Below are 19,563 nucleotides of genomic sequence, written 5' to 3' on the forward strand. Positions count from 1 at the left end.
GGACAAGCTCAGGGGGTGGTTGTGGCACCGTGAAGAAGTCGCGAGAGATGAAATCCTCCCAAGCAATACCCTGTTGTGCCAACTGATGCATCACTATGATCTCGATCAGTGCATAATGATATATACTCTTGTGTTGTTGTGCGGGGTTCTTCCTTTGCACTAAGGGCACCATCCTCTCTATATTTCGGCACATGAAAAATGGAATGTTCATCATTCGTACCCGGGTGAAATGCATCAACAAACGGATATGGTACGAATATAAACGTGAAAATCTGCCCTCACAAGTGAAATAGCACATAATGAGCCTCATCAAGGGTGCATACTCATCCCTTAGGAATCTGAAGGGAAAAACAGCAGTTAGGTGTCTCATACACCCGGGTTTGATATATGGTTCATAATGAAATTTGTCTAGTTGCTGGCACTTGTTCCACTCCTCCCCAACATTTGGTATCCCGGTGGCTTGAGCAACAATTTCGGGTGATAGGGTGAAGTCCACTCCTGCAAGGTTCACCTGACCATTGTGCAAATGTAGGACAAACAAGCGGACTAGTTCTCTGTGATGTTGAATTTGCGAGATCCGCTCACAATATCCAAAGCATGATTGATACTGAAAACATGTCATTGCAAGTGGACAAGCTTGCAACTGAGCCAAAGAAGTGGGCTCCTCCCTGACATGCCGACCACCTTTACCACCCTTATGATGCCTCCTTGGCACTTCTATCTCCGGTGTCGAATCACTGTCATAACTTTGCTCATAATCTGATTCAGTTTCAGACATGGTTTTGAAGGCAAGATGGCTGAAATGTATTGCTGACTTTGCACCCAATTAACTGTTGTTTGACTTTTTCAAATGTTGTCACCAAGGGGACATAAATACAAGGGGATTGTTAGGGAAAGGGGAACATGAGGGAATTAGGGACAATAAACATAAATAAGGAATTTAGGGAAGGCAACATGGGAAATCATAATATTGTGGGATTTTAAGGTGAAGTAGGGTTTGGGAATTTAGTAGGTTTTAGGGATTTTAGAGAGGAAGATTATAAAATTTTATGGGAAAATTTGAAGGAGAATGTTGGTGAAGATGAGGGAAAACAGGGATAAAAAATGGGCAACCTTGGACAACAAAATACTTTGAAACCCTAGCACAACTAAGTCTTTAAATTTTCCACAGCAATGTAGGGTTTTAATTTCTCATTTTCATGGCATTTTTAACATATTAATTTCTCATTCATCTTGCAAAACCAAAACTAGCCATGGAGGAGAGGCCTACCTAAAATTTGCTTGAGAGAAAAGAGGATTTGGTAGCTTGCTGGCAGTTTATTGGGCGAAAAACCCAACGTGTAGCGCACCTTGCCCAACGCGTAGCGCCCCTCTGGTGCGTAGCACCTGAGTAAAAATGCACTGGAAAAGTCGCGCTGATGCGTAGCGCGCCTCAGCTGATGCGTAGCGCGCCCCTGAAACTGCCCAATTTGCTCAATGACTCTTGAAATCGCCTTTGCAAGGATTCACTTGGCTTGTGAGAGGCAAATGAGTTGCTAATGAAGAGTGATGTGCTTTTATAGGCTCCTTTTTTATTTTTATTTGCCCAAAACCCACTTTATAATGTTTGAGTGTTGACACCTTTTGAATTAATTGGCTCTGACTTCTGGTTTCCTTTTTTTGAAAAAAATTGGTTGAAATGATGATTTCTTCTGAAAATTTTTGCAGGGATGGCTTCTGAGATGCTTTGGCAAAGGAGACCAAGGCTGCACTTCAACATTTGGAGAATTTGAAATTTTGACAAATTTTTACAAAAACGAGATAATGACCTTTGTTTTTCAAAAACAGAGTTTTGAAAACAAGGTGAAAATTTAGCTGTACAATAATGAGAATTATTGAAATGATGTTTTATGAAGGACATCCCTCTGGCCTGCTGGTCCTTTATGACCTCTCAAGAAAAAAATTGACTCAACCCTAGACCTAAGACCTCGAAATTTAAACAAGATGATGAATGACCTTTGAAGACTTTATTTACTTAAACAAACCTGAACCAGCAGCCAGCAGTGCCAAACACGAGGGGAATAAATGACACAAAACTACTCCATCAAAGTTATGGCATGCCTAACGAAATGTAGCTGATCAAACTGATGGGACACCTAATCATGATATGCAAAGAGCTTTGATCTCTGATGGAGGAATACTAGACCGACTCTAACACCTTCAAAGTGGCGGCGAATATCTTCAATTTCTCGGCATCATAAATATATTCATACCCCTGATAGACAATGTCGAATTCAAACAGGAATGTGTCCGGATCTTCAGAAGAAAGACCATGGAAGTTAGGTAATGTTGTCAAAGGAATAGGCTTCATAGGTGCATCACCTATGATATCTAAAATTGGGAACTCAATAGAAGAAGTTGCAGGAGCCATGAATATCTTCCAATATTCACTTGGAATCTCAATAGGTTTGGGTCATTCTATAATGCGCGGTTGAGGTTGTTTTCCATCACTTCCTCCATCAAATGATGCAGAGAATTACCTCAAGTATTTTTATTCTGAATTCACAATGTTCAATTCCTATGATCCTCTTCTTTCTACTTCTTCTTCCCCGAATTGTGCTTATGTTATTAGGGGAGGTTCTAGTTGTGAAACTGACTACCCTCTAGATCTCGTATGAGATCTCACCCTAACAGTAGCTTGTGACAATCCTCCTGACTCAACTTTTGAAATGATTTCCTGGATGTAGGTAATTCTATCTAGATATTTCCTTCCTCTTTTTGGGGGTCTTCCTCTGCTCCTTTTATTTGTATCTTTGTTCATGCAATCATAAAATAAGTGGAAAACATTCAAGAAAATTGAAAGCTCGTGACCTGAAGTAAGGTGAAAACTTCCCTCCCGAGGACGAGAGAGTAGCCCCTGAAAAGAAAGCAAAAGAAGGAAAACAAACCAACCACAAAATCTAAGCTCAGTACCTAAAACAGGGTGAAAATTTCTCTTCCCAGGACGAGAGAATGGTTCCTATGAAAGAAACAAAACAATCTAATGTTGAGGACCTGGAGTAGGGTGAGAAACTTCTCTCCCCAGGACAAGAGAGTGGTCCTATGGTCAATATTGGTCGTATTTTTGCGCCTTCGATAACCTCCTCAACAACGACGACAAAATGTTGGTGATCATATATGAATTATAGAATTCATCCAATTCCACATTAATTGTCAACCCGGGGTTCGACTGGTTATTTCAAGGCTATCATGCAAGGTATATGCAAACCACAGTTTCTCTACCCAACATTGAACATTCAATCATAAACATAACAATATGTAACAACAAGTAATAACTATAACAACAATCAAAGTAACAGCGAGTTAAGACTCACAACAACACACTGAAATCATTATACATCAAGGAAATAACACAACAAAAATAAACCTATGCACACAACTGATCCAACAATGCCTAGTCAAGAGAGTGGGCCCAACTCCTTGATCAGGGCTATGACAAGATCAAGAATTATAAAATGCTCAAAAGATCAGAAATTGCATTAATCAAAATAACATTACAGAAGTCTGTTGTTACAACTCATAATTCTCATGTATCTCTTAGTGGTGGCTTTCCCAACCCCGTAACACTACTTTTACTTTTCATTTAAAAACTGATAATGCCTAAGATTACGACAATTGTCTACCTACAAATACATAGTGATTCTCAAGATACAGCAGAATATAAAGATAGCACTTGTGCTAGTTGATAAGTTGAACCACCGTTGTAGCTAATATCCAAAGACAACCTTGCTAGCTCGATAGTCATCATACATTGAATCATGGTCTTGATCATCATTCCTTCGAATCTGCAAGGAAACTTAAGCTAGAAAGTCGCTTTAGGCAATAATCCCCTATGAATACGCTTCATCGATTAATAATTCACAAAGACATGACAATAGGTATACATTTGTTGTTTAGAATACAAATCGACCAACAAGGACATGAAATGAGTACAGGAAAGGGATAACAAGGCAAGTAAAAAGTAGGAAAATTTAGCAATGAACAATTCTTACATAGGCTAGATTTCACTTCTTTGGATTGCTTCAAGGAATGGCAACATGTGGCAATAGTACTAAGTTTAGCAGTGTTGAGATCATATGCTAGTTATGTGTCGAATCATTTTACAAACTTGTTTGGGATCTTGGTATAGCTGTATGAGTTTCTTGAGGAAAAGAAATTTCAGGAAGGGAGGACCATAATGGACCTTTTTCCACACATTGGGAACAAATACTAACTCAATAGCCTAGTCATTCCCATAGGCTATAGATTAAAATAATGATGTAATATTAGCGAATTAGTTAATTAAAAAAGTTACTAAAAAAAAAATATTAAAAGTCACTTTATTAAAAGAAGAAAACATCCCATGGTATCTCCCATGCTATTTTGATAGTCCATGACTATAAAAATAGATGAGAGATCACCCCTTAAGCATATATTTTAGATTATTGTTTTGTTTTTGAATTAAGCTCTTGGAGATTGTCTGGGTGAGAGCCCATATGGAAGAGGGATATATTTGATGGTAAGTGATCCACCCTAGTTAATTTGTTCAAGGAGCTTCGATATTCACATGAAATACCCTAGCCATTAGAAAAAGGAGGGATCAAATCAAATCCACTCACTAGGGATTAACATGGAGGTCATGAGGAGAGGTCAAATAGATATCTCATAGGTGCATAATTCTTGGAGAAGTAGGATTTAGGAGGCCAAAACCATAAACATCCAAAAACCTAACCCTAGGAGATGAAGCGCCAACACTATGGGCCCCCTTTGGGTAAATTGGTATATCAATTTCCTAGGGTCGTAACTTTGGCATATGATCTTTGTTTGATGCGTACAATACTTCTTTAGAAAGATATATCTGAGGACGAAAACTTTCAAATGGAAAACATCAGTCAAAAATTCATTATTTCCCCAGTTTTCCCCCAAAAAAATGTCATTTAGGGCCTCAAAACAGCTCTAGAAGTTCAGGACCCGAAAAACTGCCAAAAACAGTAAAATATGCTACAATTAAGGAAACTGAAAAACTGAATGAGACAGTGGCGAGGGTTTAAGTGGAATAGGTGGGTGGCCACCAACATCCACCTGAATCATTCCTCCCCCCTTAGGAAGAAATGGTTCACATTGCGTTGACTGCCTCCATGAGATGGGGAAACTTCTGCCGCACTTGGTCCCTAGTGAGCCACTTGCCTTAGTGAAGGAGTTGGTCAGCTTTGACAACCCGATATAGTTGGAGATTCTTCTGGTGAATGTTCTTGATATATGTGTCCATAATCTGATCAGTTGTGGCCTATTCCATGTAGTCTGGGTTTAACTTTGTTGGTGTGAGTTGTTCTACAATGTCTGATGTGTCTAGCAATGGTGGGAAGTATGGTTGAAGGCGGTCCACATTGAACATTGGGTGGAGGCCAAGGAATGGGGGAATGATGAGCTCACAATCATTGTCTCCCACAACCTTGGTAATGGTGTAAGGACCATATCAGAGTGGTCTGAGCTTCCGATGGGCTCTGGTAAGGCGTTCTTTCTGCGAATGTAACCAAACTTTGTCGCCCACCTAAAACTTGTGTGGAACCCAATGTTGATCCTGTTGTTGCTTGTACTTGGCATTTGAATTCTACAAGATGTAATGAACCTACTGGTGGATGTGTTGGATGCGTTCAATAAATATGGTCGCTTTATTAGCCTCGGACAATCCATTTGTGGATTATGTCTATGTAGTCGCTTGAGGCATGGCAACATCAATCAGACATAATGGTTGAAATCATAGACCCACTTGAAAGGCACTACGACTAATTGAGCTATGGAGAGATTTGTTATAAATGTGTTTCACATAGGGAAGACTCTCATACTAGGTTCGTGGATGCTTGGAGTTGTACATGCATAGTATGTGCACTATCATCCTATTGACGACCTCCGTCTAGTCATCAGTCTGGGGATGGAAGACAGTCGACTTGGTGAGCTTAGTGTCCAATAGTTTCCAGAGGCTTGACCAAAATATGCTCAGGAACCTTCTATCCTGATCTAATATAATGGTCTGCGAGATTAAAAAATGTACCCACACTCATTCAAAGAAGAGTTTGGCAGTGTCCTTTGTTGTGATACTCTTCTTGCAGGCTGCCAATATAGCCATCTTAAAAAATCTGTCCACGACCACAAATACATAGGAATTACCATGCTTGGTAGAAGGGAGGCCTGACATATAGTCCATGGAGATGGATTCCCACAGTTGGCTAGGAGTAGGCAAAGGAGTGTACAGGCCTTGCTTCTTGATGGTTGGATTGGCAATGGTGCAGGCAGTGCAGGATCTGATATATTTCCCAACATCCAGTCAAAGTTTTGGCCAATAAAAGTACTTTTGTAGTACAACCATATTTTAATCCACACCAAAGTTTCCCGCGACTCGACTATCGTGCGCCTCCCAAATCATCTTGGCATGCTTGCTTGAAGGAACACAAAGGTGGCCCAGGTAGCATAATAATGCATCCTGGAGATGGAAATCAGGAACTTGTTTTCCATCTACTAGCATATGGTATGTGGAGGCAAACTCTGTATCATGTTTGTATAGTTGCGACCATCCAAAGGTCTCGTGGCCACAATAGTTGAGAACAATTGCCAGTGTTGTAACTGGGGGTCGGCTGAGGCAATCTGTAACATGATTGTTGCTGGCCTTTTTGTATTTAATATTCAAGTGGAATTGTTGCAGATATGTAGACTACTTCTGATGGCAATCATTCTGCAACTTCCCTTGTGTCCGTATAAACTGAAGAGGTCGGTGATCAGTGTGGATGGCCGTCTCCTTCCCTAGAATGTAATGCTTCCATTGCTGGAAATCCTGCATGATGGAATACATCTCTTTATCATAGGTGGGGTACTTTTGAATTTTATCGGAAAGTGTCTCACTATCATAGGCCACTAGATGCTCGTTTTGGGTGAGGACTGCGCCAATAGCATAGTCATAGGCGTTTGTCTCAATTTCAAATGGTTGTTGTAGGTCTGGCAGTTTGAGTACTGGTGCAGAGCAGAGATAGTGCTTCAACTCAATGGATGCCTTCTATTGGGACTCGAACCAGGAAAATTTTTCTTTTTCCCTACCCTTAGTAATCTGACTCAAAGTCCAAGTGACATGGGAGAATCCCAACATGAACCTCTGATAAAAATTTTCAAGGCCCAAAAAGATACGAAGCTCTGTTAGAGTGGTCGGGGCTGGGAAATTCCAAATGACTTGGATATTAGTCAAATCCATATTCACTCCATGCTCATTTATGATAAAACCCAGATTTTGGACCTGGCTTATGCCAAAGGTGCATTTCTCCAAGTTGGCACATAGTTTGTGCTGCTGAAGGGTTTAAAGGACCTGTCGAATGTGTTGCAAGTGTTCTTCCAAACTCTTGCTGAAGATGAGGATGTCGTCGAGATAAATAACGATGAATGCCTTGGTGAAGGGCTGAAAGATGTCATCCATTAGCCTCATAAAAGTAGCAAATTTGTCAACTTGAAGGGCATAACCAACCATTCAAAAAGGCCTTCCTTGGATTTGAAGGCAGTCTTCCATATATTTGTGGGCTCTACTAGAACCTAGTGATAGCCAGACTTCAAATCGATCTATCTGAAATACTTGGTCCCCTTGAGTTGGTCCAAGAGGTCATCAATCTGTTGGATTGGATACCTGTTCCTAATAATGATTTTCTTTAGTGTCCAATAATCAATGCAAAGCCTTTAGGTATCATCCTTATTCTGTACAAGTACAATCGGGCTAACACAAGGTGAGGAACTTGGTCAGATGTATCATTTTTGTAGTGACTCTTGTATTTCCCATTTGATCTCTTCATTTTCCATAATATAGCGATGATATATCGACCCATTGGATAGAGGTGCTCCGGGAGTCCGATGGATCGAATGCTTGACCTAACAATGCAAGTGTACCCCTGTGGGTGAGGAGAAGATGTTCGTGTATTCTTCCACGACCATATCCCCTTACTTCTACTGCATGGAGGAACACTCCCCGGGGGCCATGGATGTGGCTACAATCTTCTCCTTATTTTGAAAGAGAATAAAAAATAAAACAAATTTCTCAGTCTAGGATATGATCTTACTACATTTCTTAGTAGAGATCAAAGAGATGGTGGTAGGCGGGGCTACCTCCATTATCTTGTATAACTTATTACACAAAGAAATAAAAATAGAGCAAGGTCTAAAATCATATATAGCATGTTGCTTCCACAAATATGATTGTCATAATAATACATCACAAACTTCAAGAGGAGAAACATCACACAATACCTCATCCATGAGGGGCTTGATGTTGTAGGGAATGTGACACCGCTGGCTGATGTGGAGATCTCTTCCTTGGTGAAGCCACCCAATGGTGTATGCCTATAGATGTGTTTAGTCAATAGGCCCAGCTACTTCATGACCTCCGATAAAATGAGGTTCTTTTGGCTCCCGCTGTCGACAATGAACTGCAACGGAGAACCCTTCACCCACATCTGTGAAGTGAAGAGGCATTCCCCCTCCTCTAGATCTTCAGGCTCAATCTTCTAGATCTTGGTGGTAGCCATAGTGACACTAAGCTTCATGTCAATGATCTGCTTCCCTTTGTCATTCACTTTGTTGGGTTCTGATGCAGAGTTAGAAAATGCATATGATTCACAAGCCTTCAACTTAGCCACCACTGGCTGCTTGGCCCGACACTCACTTGTGTTGTGAGCAGAGCTCTTATGGAACTCACACCACATTCTCATGTCCTTATTTGTCTTCATGGTATTGTTCTTTTCTTGCAGCTTCGGTGGGTTATCCTAGGTTGCCCCACCTTGGCTTTGTCCTTTTCTCTGTGGTTTGCACACGCCTTTCCCTTACTTCATATTCGCAGATCCAAAGTCTTGCTTTTTGTGTTTAAACTTCTACTCAATCTTGACAGCATATTGGTATGTCGTGCTGAGCGAGGAACTGTATAGGAACTCCATCTCATCCTGGATGTACTTATGTAGATATTAGCAGTACTTGAGTACCAAATTGCTCTCAAAATCCTTGATACCCAACTTTGTGCGAAGGGCATGAAAGACATTGGTAAACTCTGGCATGTCTTGGACCCTTCTCTGTCACAGCGTGGTCCACTTTATGTAGTTATCCTCATAGCTCCCGATAGGGTAGTACTGCTCCTTGATGGCATGCCAGAATGAATTGCAAGTGGGTGTGGCTGAAAATAGTGAGGGTGTACTTTCATCCTTCTTCTCACAGTAGGTTTCCCACTAATCCTTGACGTAGGGGGCAACTTTGAGAAGTGCAAAAGTAATATTTTCTTGGCTAGAAAAATCATGAACATAAAAATATCTTTCTAGTAGATTTAACCATTTATCTATGGTGTCTGCATCTATATGACCTTCAAATATGGGGATTTCAAAGTTAATTTGTACCTTGAAGGGTGTGGCACTTCCAGAGTGTTTGCTGGAAGGAGATGAGTCACCTTTGGGTAGACGATGAAGGATCTGGGCAAAGTTGCCCATCATCGTGTTCCTCTGTCGCTTGAGGGCTTCTTCAAGCAATATTTTGAAAGGATCTCCTACCCCCTCGTCTTTCTTTTCTTCCGCCATGGGAGGTCGTCTAGGTTTGCGAGGTTGGTCTTGCAAAGGTTTGACCAATTCGAGCCATAACTCCTTATATCCCAACCTCATTAGGGACATGTAAATAAAAACCGATAAAGAGCAGACCGCTCTGATACCACTGATCCGAACTTAAACATGAATGCAAAAAATTATAGATATAACCATAAATATAGATAGGAAGTAGAAATAACACTTCATTTCATTAATATCAAATACTAAAATAATCTTACGAACATAATTGAAATAAATTATCTCAGATGATGGTAACTTATCTCTGAGAAGAGATGTGGCGGCTACATGCCTCTAAACTCTATTACAATGAGGCTCGAAGGCCTATTTATTATTGAGAAATAATGGAAAACCCTAAACATCCAAAAACCTAACCCTAGGAGTCGAAGCGCCAACACTATGGGTTTCGTTTGGGTAAATTGGTATATCAACTTCCTGAGGTCGTAACTTTAGCATACGATCTTCATTTGACACGCACAATACCTCACAAGAAATATTTATCCTAAGAATACAACTTTCGAATGGAAAACATTAGTCAAAATTTCATGTTTTCCCCGGTTTTCCCAAAAAAACGTTGTTTAGGGCCTCAAAACGGCTCCGGAAGTTCAAGACCCGAAAAACTGCCAAAAGCAGTAAAATGTGCTACAATTAAGGAAACTAGAAAACTAAAAGAGACACTGGTGGCGGTCCAAGTGGAACAGGTGGGTGACCACCAACATCCACCTGGATCAACATAGCTCTTAAAATGTCTGATACATCAACAGAAACATTGGTGCACAGTTAAAATGCTACAAAAATTAAACATTTGTAATGGGCACTTAGAATTAAGCTGTAATGGCCACTTAGAATGAAACGACACCTAGGGAAGGGGAGTTGTCACATGTCCTTCGTGCCTTGTGTGTGTAACACATGTGGTATATCGAATAAAATAACATAAAAATACATCACTTTCAATGCATTATGGTTATGTTGCTTCAATAGGGGTTCTTTATCCTTCCTCTTGACCTTATCTCAGTCTAAACATCGTTAGATAAACCTTGCGAGAGGTTTGTAGTGTTCAATTGCTAGAAATATCATGTGTGAGACACCAGAAGGAAAAATTATTTACCACAGGGCTACTTACGTAACATATTAACAAGAGACTTGGAAAGAAAGTTCCAAGGATCATGTACCAGGTTGGGAATAAGGATCGTAGAGCCTAAAAATTTCTCTGAAAAACTTTGTTTGAGTTTCAGATACATTAAATCATATTTTTTACTGTCTGAGTGCATTATTTGCAATGGTCGATTTGTACAACTGGTTGCTCAAGTAGATTGTTCCATATTGATTAGATAATGTTGTTATTAAGAATGTTTGATGTCGTTGTTGTGGTGTTTTTTCTAATATTAATAGACATGAATCGTTAATGGTCGCACACATTGTCAATCACTCTACATGCCCCAACACTGGACTTATTTATTTAGGAGGCATCACTAATTCATATTTATGTTTTGCCAATGCCCCACCGACCCATGAACTATTCCAAGTATAGTCTATAAATTTTCATCTTTGGCTCTAAGCTTCCAATCTCTGGCAACCTTGGATCATTTTAGATGTTGAATTGTATAAAATTAGTAGATAGCTAGCTAATTTGGTAGAGAACGTGGGATTTTTAGGGCCTGGAAAGATTCTATGTTGATCTAGGTGTTATTTATTATTTATACAAAATATATAGGATTACGTGTCTATCTGGAAACAGTAATTGTTGATTATGATTTCTTTGAAAAGGTTTTTTTAAGTTTCAGATACATTAAATCCTCTTTTTTACTATCTGAGCGCATTATTTTCAATGGACGATTTTTACAGCTGCTTGCTCAAGTATATTACGACATATTGATTAGCTAATGTTGTTATTAAGAATGTTTGATGTCATTGTTGTGGTATTTTGTTTGATATTAGTATACATGAATCGTTAATGGTTGCACACATTGGCAATCACTTTACATGCCCCAACACTGGACTTATTTATTCAAGAGGCATCACTGGTTCCTATTTCTCTTTTCCCAATGCCACAACAACCATGATGATTGACATGTCAAGTGCACTCTCTGAATCACCTTCCCTAAAATGATATAGCAAAGCCTCTAAAGGGTAAATGTTGGTGGAGAGCGAACTGGAAAAACCCTTCATTTTATCTCTGCATCATATGGAGAGTGCATGCCCTCTTGTAGACCTAGGCAGAGATTAAGTGAGTCTCATTATTATTTAACTCCATAAAACATATATTGAAAGGATGTGAAATGTGTGTTGGTTATTGCTATGAGGACGAGGAAAGAGTGCTGGTTTACGACTTTATGCCAAGAGGAACTCTGGAGAACCTTCTGACCTAGGCCTAGATTAAGTGAGTCTCATTCTTGTTTAACTACATAAAATATATATTGAAAGGATATGAAATGTGTATTGGTTATTGTTGTGAGGACGAGGAAAGAGTGTTTGTTTACAAATTTATGCCCAAAGGAAGTTTGGAGAACCATATTTTCAGAAGTACGAGGTTTGTCTGGCCCTGTGTTATGTTTTATTTGGTGTGGTGTGGTGGTGGTCTCTATGTTTATAGAGTAGAAAACTCATTGCTTAAATTTGTTTTGGTAGATTTCTCAGGCACAAGTCGCTGAAATAATTTTGGTGAGGCTCCCTACAACTCTTGGGGTGTAAAGTCAAAGAGAAGTGGTAGAGGATGAGAATTTGGTAATTTTGTATTGGGATCATGCAACTCATCAAAGAAAGGATGCACACAAGCCTCCAGAGCAGTACAACACAGGTTTGGAGAATACTTGAGCAGTCTTCATACAAGATCCACCATTTCTGGAGGTGTGCGTTTGTGAAATACCTTTTGTCATGGATGTGCTTTAATTTGAGGGAATTTAAACTCTGTATAATTTGGATTCATGCACTTAATCTCCTCTCGAGTTGGAGTCCCCGGAACCTTGATGATCTCCACCAACTGGTCAACGCCACTTTCTCCACGAAAGAGGGGCAGTCCAAGGAGCAATTCTGTTAAGACGCAATCCAATGACCATATATCTATTTCCATAGTATACTATGTAGCTCCAAAAATAAGTTCTAGAGCTCTATAATAATGCGAACATATATATGATATATTGGGCTCCCCTTTCACCAACTTCTTGGCACTGCCAAAGTCACAAAGCTTAAGCTGGTGAGTATGGGGTCAACCAATAAATTTTGAGGTTTTATATCACGATGACAAATGCCAACAACACCATGGATGTAAGCCAGAGAACGACATTTATTTTATAGGTGTAGCGTATGACATATATCAATGGCATACGTTGGTTCATCCTACTATAGTATATTGTAACTCGATACATTGTTTCAGGTACATACTCCAATACAAGGTTGAGGTATAATTCATCTTTGTTAGTAGTTGAAAAGAAACAATGTTTTAGTTGAACAATATTAGGATGGTCAAGCATGCGCATAATTTGTAGTTCTCTATTCTTGTATATCTTGCAACACCATTTTTATGGCAACAACCTCTCCAGTTTCTAAGCATGTGGCCTGGAAGATAATACCAAATGACCCAGTTCCCACAATATGTTCTGCCCTATATCTGATGGTTTGTTTTGGCTTCCCATTTTGACCACCTATTGTTGTTGAAATTATGTGGCCAGTCTCTGTGCCATTGCCATTAGAAGAAAATACCAAATGATCCAGTGCCCACAATATGTTCTTCCCTGTATCTGATGGTTTGTTTTGGCTGCCCATTTTGGCCACCTATTGTTGTTGAAATTATGTGCCCAGTCTATGTGCCATTTCCATTGGAAGACAATACCCAGATGACCCAGTGCCCACAATACGTTCTGCCCTGTATCTGATGGTCTATTTTGGCTACCCATTTTGACCATGTATTATTGTTGAAATTATGTGGCTAGACTTTGTGCCATTGCCATTGACAACTGTAGCCTCAATTTCCTTTTCATCTAGATTATTTCCTTTATCGTCCCTTATTTTCATATCATGCATTTCCTTTGGAAGTTGGTCAATACTAGAATTTCTAGTTTTTGGAACTACTGCCATGTCTGAAGTACCATGTCCAACCATAGAGGAATATACAGAAACAACAACCATATGCTGCTCCAAGGTCTCACTCGTACATGCCACATTCTTATTCTTAGATAACCCAACAACCTCCACTTCTGTTTCAAGTTCAAGTTTATCCCTTTTTATGCCATCGTCTCCTTCCGAATCTGAGATGGAGGATCAGCCCGACGCAATGCTCTTGAGACACCGCATCATATGCATGGGAATGCCTCAGTCTTCTCACTGCATTCTGGATGCTTTAGCAACCCTGCAACTCTTTGTTCTTGTGTTAATGAATGATGGTCTCATCGTCCTCTTCTCCTAAAGATAAGCACAGGGAAATGAGCAGTTTCTATTGCCAGTCAAACATCCATTCATTACTACAAGTATCGATCCCATGGATAGCAAGGGATGGATTCTCTATGAAAATGGGCCTTTTTACTGTAGAAATCTGGTTCTTATCAAAGGTTGAATCAATTGACAGAGTTGACCATAATGGACTGTGGGATAATGTCCTTATTAAATATATTGAGAAGATGAAAAATCTCAAAGTTTTAAGAGTATGCAATTGTCCACATTCCTTGCTTCTTTCAGCGTTCCTTTGCACCTTGCAGTGAAATTGCTAGTTTATTATTTTCTAATTCTCAATCTATCTCAATATTTTGTTATAAATAGAGGGTTTTGTTCTCATTCTTTGTCATGATCATTCTCATTGTCACCATTGTCATCTTATAACATTTGAGCTCTCACTTGAGTTCAAGCACCCATTGGTGTCTTTTTCCCATTGCACACATATATTGAGAGAGATGAAAACTTCTGAAGCACAAGGTCAAGAAGGACCCATACCATGGAGGGGGGTCTATAGACCGAGCCTATTATTTTTCCTCACTAGGTGTTATAATTATGATCATAAATAAAAAAAATGTCTTCATTTCATTGTGTTTTTTCAATCTTATTTCTTATTGTTATATATTCCTTCATATTTGCAAGTTTATTTTTGCAGGATTTATAACTTTTTATTACAGATCTGAAGAATACTTAGCAGCCACCTTTGTTGTTAGGACTGCATGTCACCGACAGTTTAATTGAAGGGACTTTTGTACACTTGCAGAGAAACTTCATACTAACAGTGTCTTTTCGTTTTTTCATTTAAATGATTATTAAATTTCCCTGTAATGTGCAAGATACATGCCTTAGTGAAATATTAAAAAACCTCGATGTACTCATTAGACGAAGAATATTCACTCCAAATCAAACTGTAAACATCTTTAAAAAAAAAAAAATCCCTCAGGGCTTGTTCCGAAATAGATACACCTATCGGTGTAATTAATTTTGAATTTTTTGTTTTTATATATTATAAATTAGGAATACATCTTAGAATAAAAAAACAATTTTCATAATTTTCAAATAACAATTTTCATAATTTTCGAAGTTAAATTATCATTAATTATTAGACATTTTCTATTTTTTTTTTGCTAAGTTGTCTAAGTCATCAAATGACTGCAGGCTTAACCTGTGGCTTGAGAAACGCGATCCATGAGCATCTAAGCTGTCAAAATCACCCGCAAATCATACTAGGCTTGGGCCACACCGACCCTTAACATGGCTGGATTTTTTCCTGCAGAGTTTCGAACCGGTGACCTTCACATCATGGAGTGACTTAATAGTACACCGCATCACCGTCTATTCTATGCCCCGTAGGCTTATTAGACATTTTAGATTATATATTAATATTTTAATAATTTTCTATAACGATAAGTTTTATTCCAAAAAATTATATATATATATATATATATATATATATATATATATACATCGTTTTCTTCATTATTCAGTTTCTCAAAAAATAAAAGGGTATATATATATATATATATATAGACACACACACACACACAAATTAGGTTTATCGTGAGTGGTTGAAAGAATTATTGAAATCCTCCCATTTAGTTTTAATTCCCACAAATGAACATGATGAGCTTTAATGTAATAGTTTCAAGTCATTCAGAATGAATATTCCCTCAACGATGATAACATATATATTCCTCATATGAAATATAAAGATATTTTTCATATGAGACACACATATATATACCTTTTCATTTTTTCCAAAGCTAAATTCCATTCATTTCTTAAATCCAAATAAATGAACAAGTTTTGGTTTTCCCTAATCTGCTACCTTGAAAAAACTAGACTAGTAGCATAACCAAAGTTTTTCAAATCCAAAAAGTAAGAGAATCTAAAAACAACTAAAATACATAGATTATGTCTTAAAAAACATAATAGTCTACTTCAAATTTAAATCGAAAAATAAAAAAACCAATAAAATAAGTAAAATAAAAAAGAGTAAGCAAAAACCATCATCCAGTGTGGAAAGGGTTGGATTCTTCCACTGCAATTGGCTCTTTGTTGCTTTCACACCTAACATCCTAGGTGTGAAGGGAAGCTTAAATGAGTTTCAATGCACTAGAAACACCTATCGAGACCTAAATGAGTGACAACACATGCGCACCACCGTGAAAAGCATGTGCGAGAAAACGAGTTCACCACAAACTCGCATTTCAAAGGATGTTGTCACCATCGTAACTCATAATCATTTTCCGCAATGATTTTCATCTCGCAATTCCTAAGTATCATTATGGCGTTCATGTGTTAAAAGGAGCATCGCGTCACATGATTTATGAGGACTCACGAAAAGTCACTGCATGTGAAAATGATGAACTCCATAAAATACTTGAATGTCACATAAAAATTAACCCAAAAGTTAATACGTCAACTTCATTAAAAACTTTTAATTATATTATAAGCAAGTATTATTGCTCTGTATATTTAACTAAGATTGGTAATAATGAAAACAAAGCACTGTTGGTGAAAAAAATGCGCGGGACGTTTAAAAACTCTCACATGAGACCATGAGTCCATTGCATACTCAACTAATCTAGGTTTTCAAATCTATGGCTCATCTAGGTTTTCAAAAGGGTGGCTAATATAGGCTTTCAAATTTATGGTTAATGTGAAAACTATTATGCACAATAGATGGAAGTGGGGTTCTCAATTTTTTTTTGAAAAAATGGCAAGTGGATTTCAATGTCAAATTTGTATAAGTTGGTATCTTTTGAATTTGGGTTTACATTATGGGTCTTTCTCTGGTTTATGGTTTGAAGATGTATTTAAAGGAATTAGGAATGCCTTTAGCTAATATTATGAAGTTAAACTACTCCTTCAAATATACAAGTTACTACGGGTATTGGGGATAGGGAGAACTTGAGAATAGAGAACAAAAAAACAGAACCTAAATAAATAAATAGAAAATTAATTATGTTCCAAGATGATAGGTGGTGTTTAAAGACAACACATTGTGATGAAAACATCACAATGTATGATTTTTATAACAATGATTTTGATACAATATTAGACTCATATGGTCTTTTATTTATAGTGTCTAAATCTAACTAGCGTCCTTAAACTGTGAAAGATACGGTCCACAAAGTGAGTGTCGATAGGTCCAACCATTTATGTGAAATCCACATTGTTTCATCAGCTAGTTGATTGTTCTAGTCAAACCAATTCTGATCGATTAATCAACTATGCAAGTTGACTTGACCATCCAATCGATTCCTTCAACCACTCAATATGCAATCCCACTAACTAACCACTCGACCAACTATCTACTAGTTGATTACTCGACCAACCTACATAGTCAACTACTCCACTAGTTTACCACTCGTATGAATGTCTCCTATTAGTCGATTCTTTTAGTAACTCTCTGCGGAAACTTGAAAGATGTGATGAACCAATATAATCTTAGGTTCAAACATCCCCCTATCAACATAACAACTTAGAGGTTCAGGAGGTGGAATTATGATAGGATGACACCCTCCCATAATTGTAGCTCCCTAAATCCCTAGTATATCTCATAAATTAATGAACATGTCTTCGAATAATGGATTTATGAATATATCAACAATTTGATTATTTATTTTGTAATAGACAAGAGTAATAACCTTCTCTTGAACCAATTGTTGTAGGTGGTGAGCTTGAGGTTCAACATGCTCCATCTTACTGTGTACAACGAGATTGTCAACGACTTGAATTGCACTATGATTTTCAAAATTAATAGCAATCAGAGCTTTGACCGAAAATCCAAGCTCTCCCAAGAGTTAACGAATCAAAGTTGCCTCCATCCCTCCATTAACAACACCATAATATTTGGCTTTTGTAATCTACAAATACACTATCAAGGCCCTTTGGCCCATATATTAGGTCTTGATAAGCATTCATTTTAGTTTATTTGTTATATTAGGAGTCAGCTAGAAAAATTCATTATAATTGTACCCTTTGTCTCATATATATACTAAGGAGAGCTATCCTTAGGATCATCATGTCTTATTTTGTACATTGTATTCATGACAAAAGGAGGCTTCTTCCTCAAAGTGGATTGTAATTATTGGCTTCTTATCATTTTTAAGGTGCATAGTTCATAACATTTAGTGTCAGATCATATAAACCTAGGATTGTGTTTCTTTAAATGAGTCATTGTGGAATTTTCCCTATAACTTTTCCCCTACATAATACAACTATCTACATTATATTGGATTAGATCTACCCACAAATATGTAAAAAATAGATCTATCATATGGATGACATATATAAAAGCATTTCCTATAATTGGTGGATATCTTTCCAAGAAAGTTAGAAATGACACTTAGGTCAAAAATTTGCAAGGATCAATGGATTGGTAGTCAACACTAGTTTAAATTGCTAGACACCCACATTAACTCTCTCAATGAAGAGGGATGACACACCTTGAATCAAATAGTGACAACCTAGATCTCTTCGGAAATCAAGAATCAACCTTAATGGAGGATCTACACCTAGAAAGTGAAAATGTTGAAACTTGGATAACATACATTCAAGGACTAAAATTCTCCAATATCACTATTATATATTTTAAAGACAATCTTATATGGACCTCGAACCCTAGGGGTGTCTACGCTCCAAAATTTGGGTACTTGACTATTGTTGGTACAAATTCTCCCCCTGATCTCCCTTCGTGGAGGAAAAACTATGGAAACTAAACTTCCCTCCCAAATCTATTTTGTTTATATGGCTTTTGCTAAAAAGTAAGGTCCCTACCTCAGACAATTTGCAAACATGAGCCTTTCAGGGCCTCAGTTTCTATTCCTTATATAAAGCTAAGTTAGAAGCAATCTCACATCTATTCATTCATTATTCTTTCTCCATAGACATGTGGAATGAAATCAACAAAATGGAAAAAAAAAATTCCTTGGGATGCCAATAGTATGGAAGAAAACTTTAAAAAATGGTTGCAAATCATAAAATATCCAAAGCACAAGGCTCTCCCTCTCATGGTAGCTTGGGGTATTTGGCTTGAAAGAAATCACACATTTTTTGAAGACAGAAGCCCAATCCCTATTAGAGAAGCTATCAACAATCTATCCATAGAAAGAGGTATCAAGCAATGCAGAAGTGGAAAGGGTCACTCTCTCATTCGACAAGCATGCATCCAAACAAATTATCCCCAATTTTTTTTTTGATAGTGCATCTCAAGGTTCTCCCTTTGTGGGAGGAGCTAGTGGAATATTATATATAAATCACAACACATCTTTCAGTGAATCAACAAATGTTGGCCTAGTCGCAAACAATTTTGCTAAATTATTTACCTTACAACTAATATTACAAATGGAAAAAGGTGAAGGGATTCAAAAAATGCACATATATGGGGACTCTATGATAGTAATCAAATGGATGATGGAATCAATTTAATTACACAATTACTCTCTTCTTCCTCTGTTTCAAAAAATATGCAATTTAAATACAACTTTCTCTAATATCTCCTTTA

General features: G+C 37.9%; 1 pseudogene; it reads right to left on the minus strand.

Moving 5' to 3' along the window:
* Window positions 1-12,297: 12,297 nt before the first annotated feature.
* LOC149167785 (shaggy-related protein kinase epsilon-like) lies at window positions 12,298-13,925 on the minus strand (annotated as a pseudogene).
* Between the last annotated feature and the right edge of the window lie 5,638 nt (window positions 13,926-19,563).

This window comes from Pinus tabuliformis, chromosome 5_1, assembly GCF_031772625.1.
Source record: "Pinus tabuliformis cultivar Carrire ecotype Pingquan chromosome 5_1, CPIR1, whole genome shotgun sequence".
NCBI classification, from domain to species: domain Eukaryota; kingdom Viridiplantae; phylum Streptophyta; class Pinopsida; order Pinales; family Pinaceae; genus Pinus; species Pinus tabuliformis.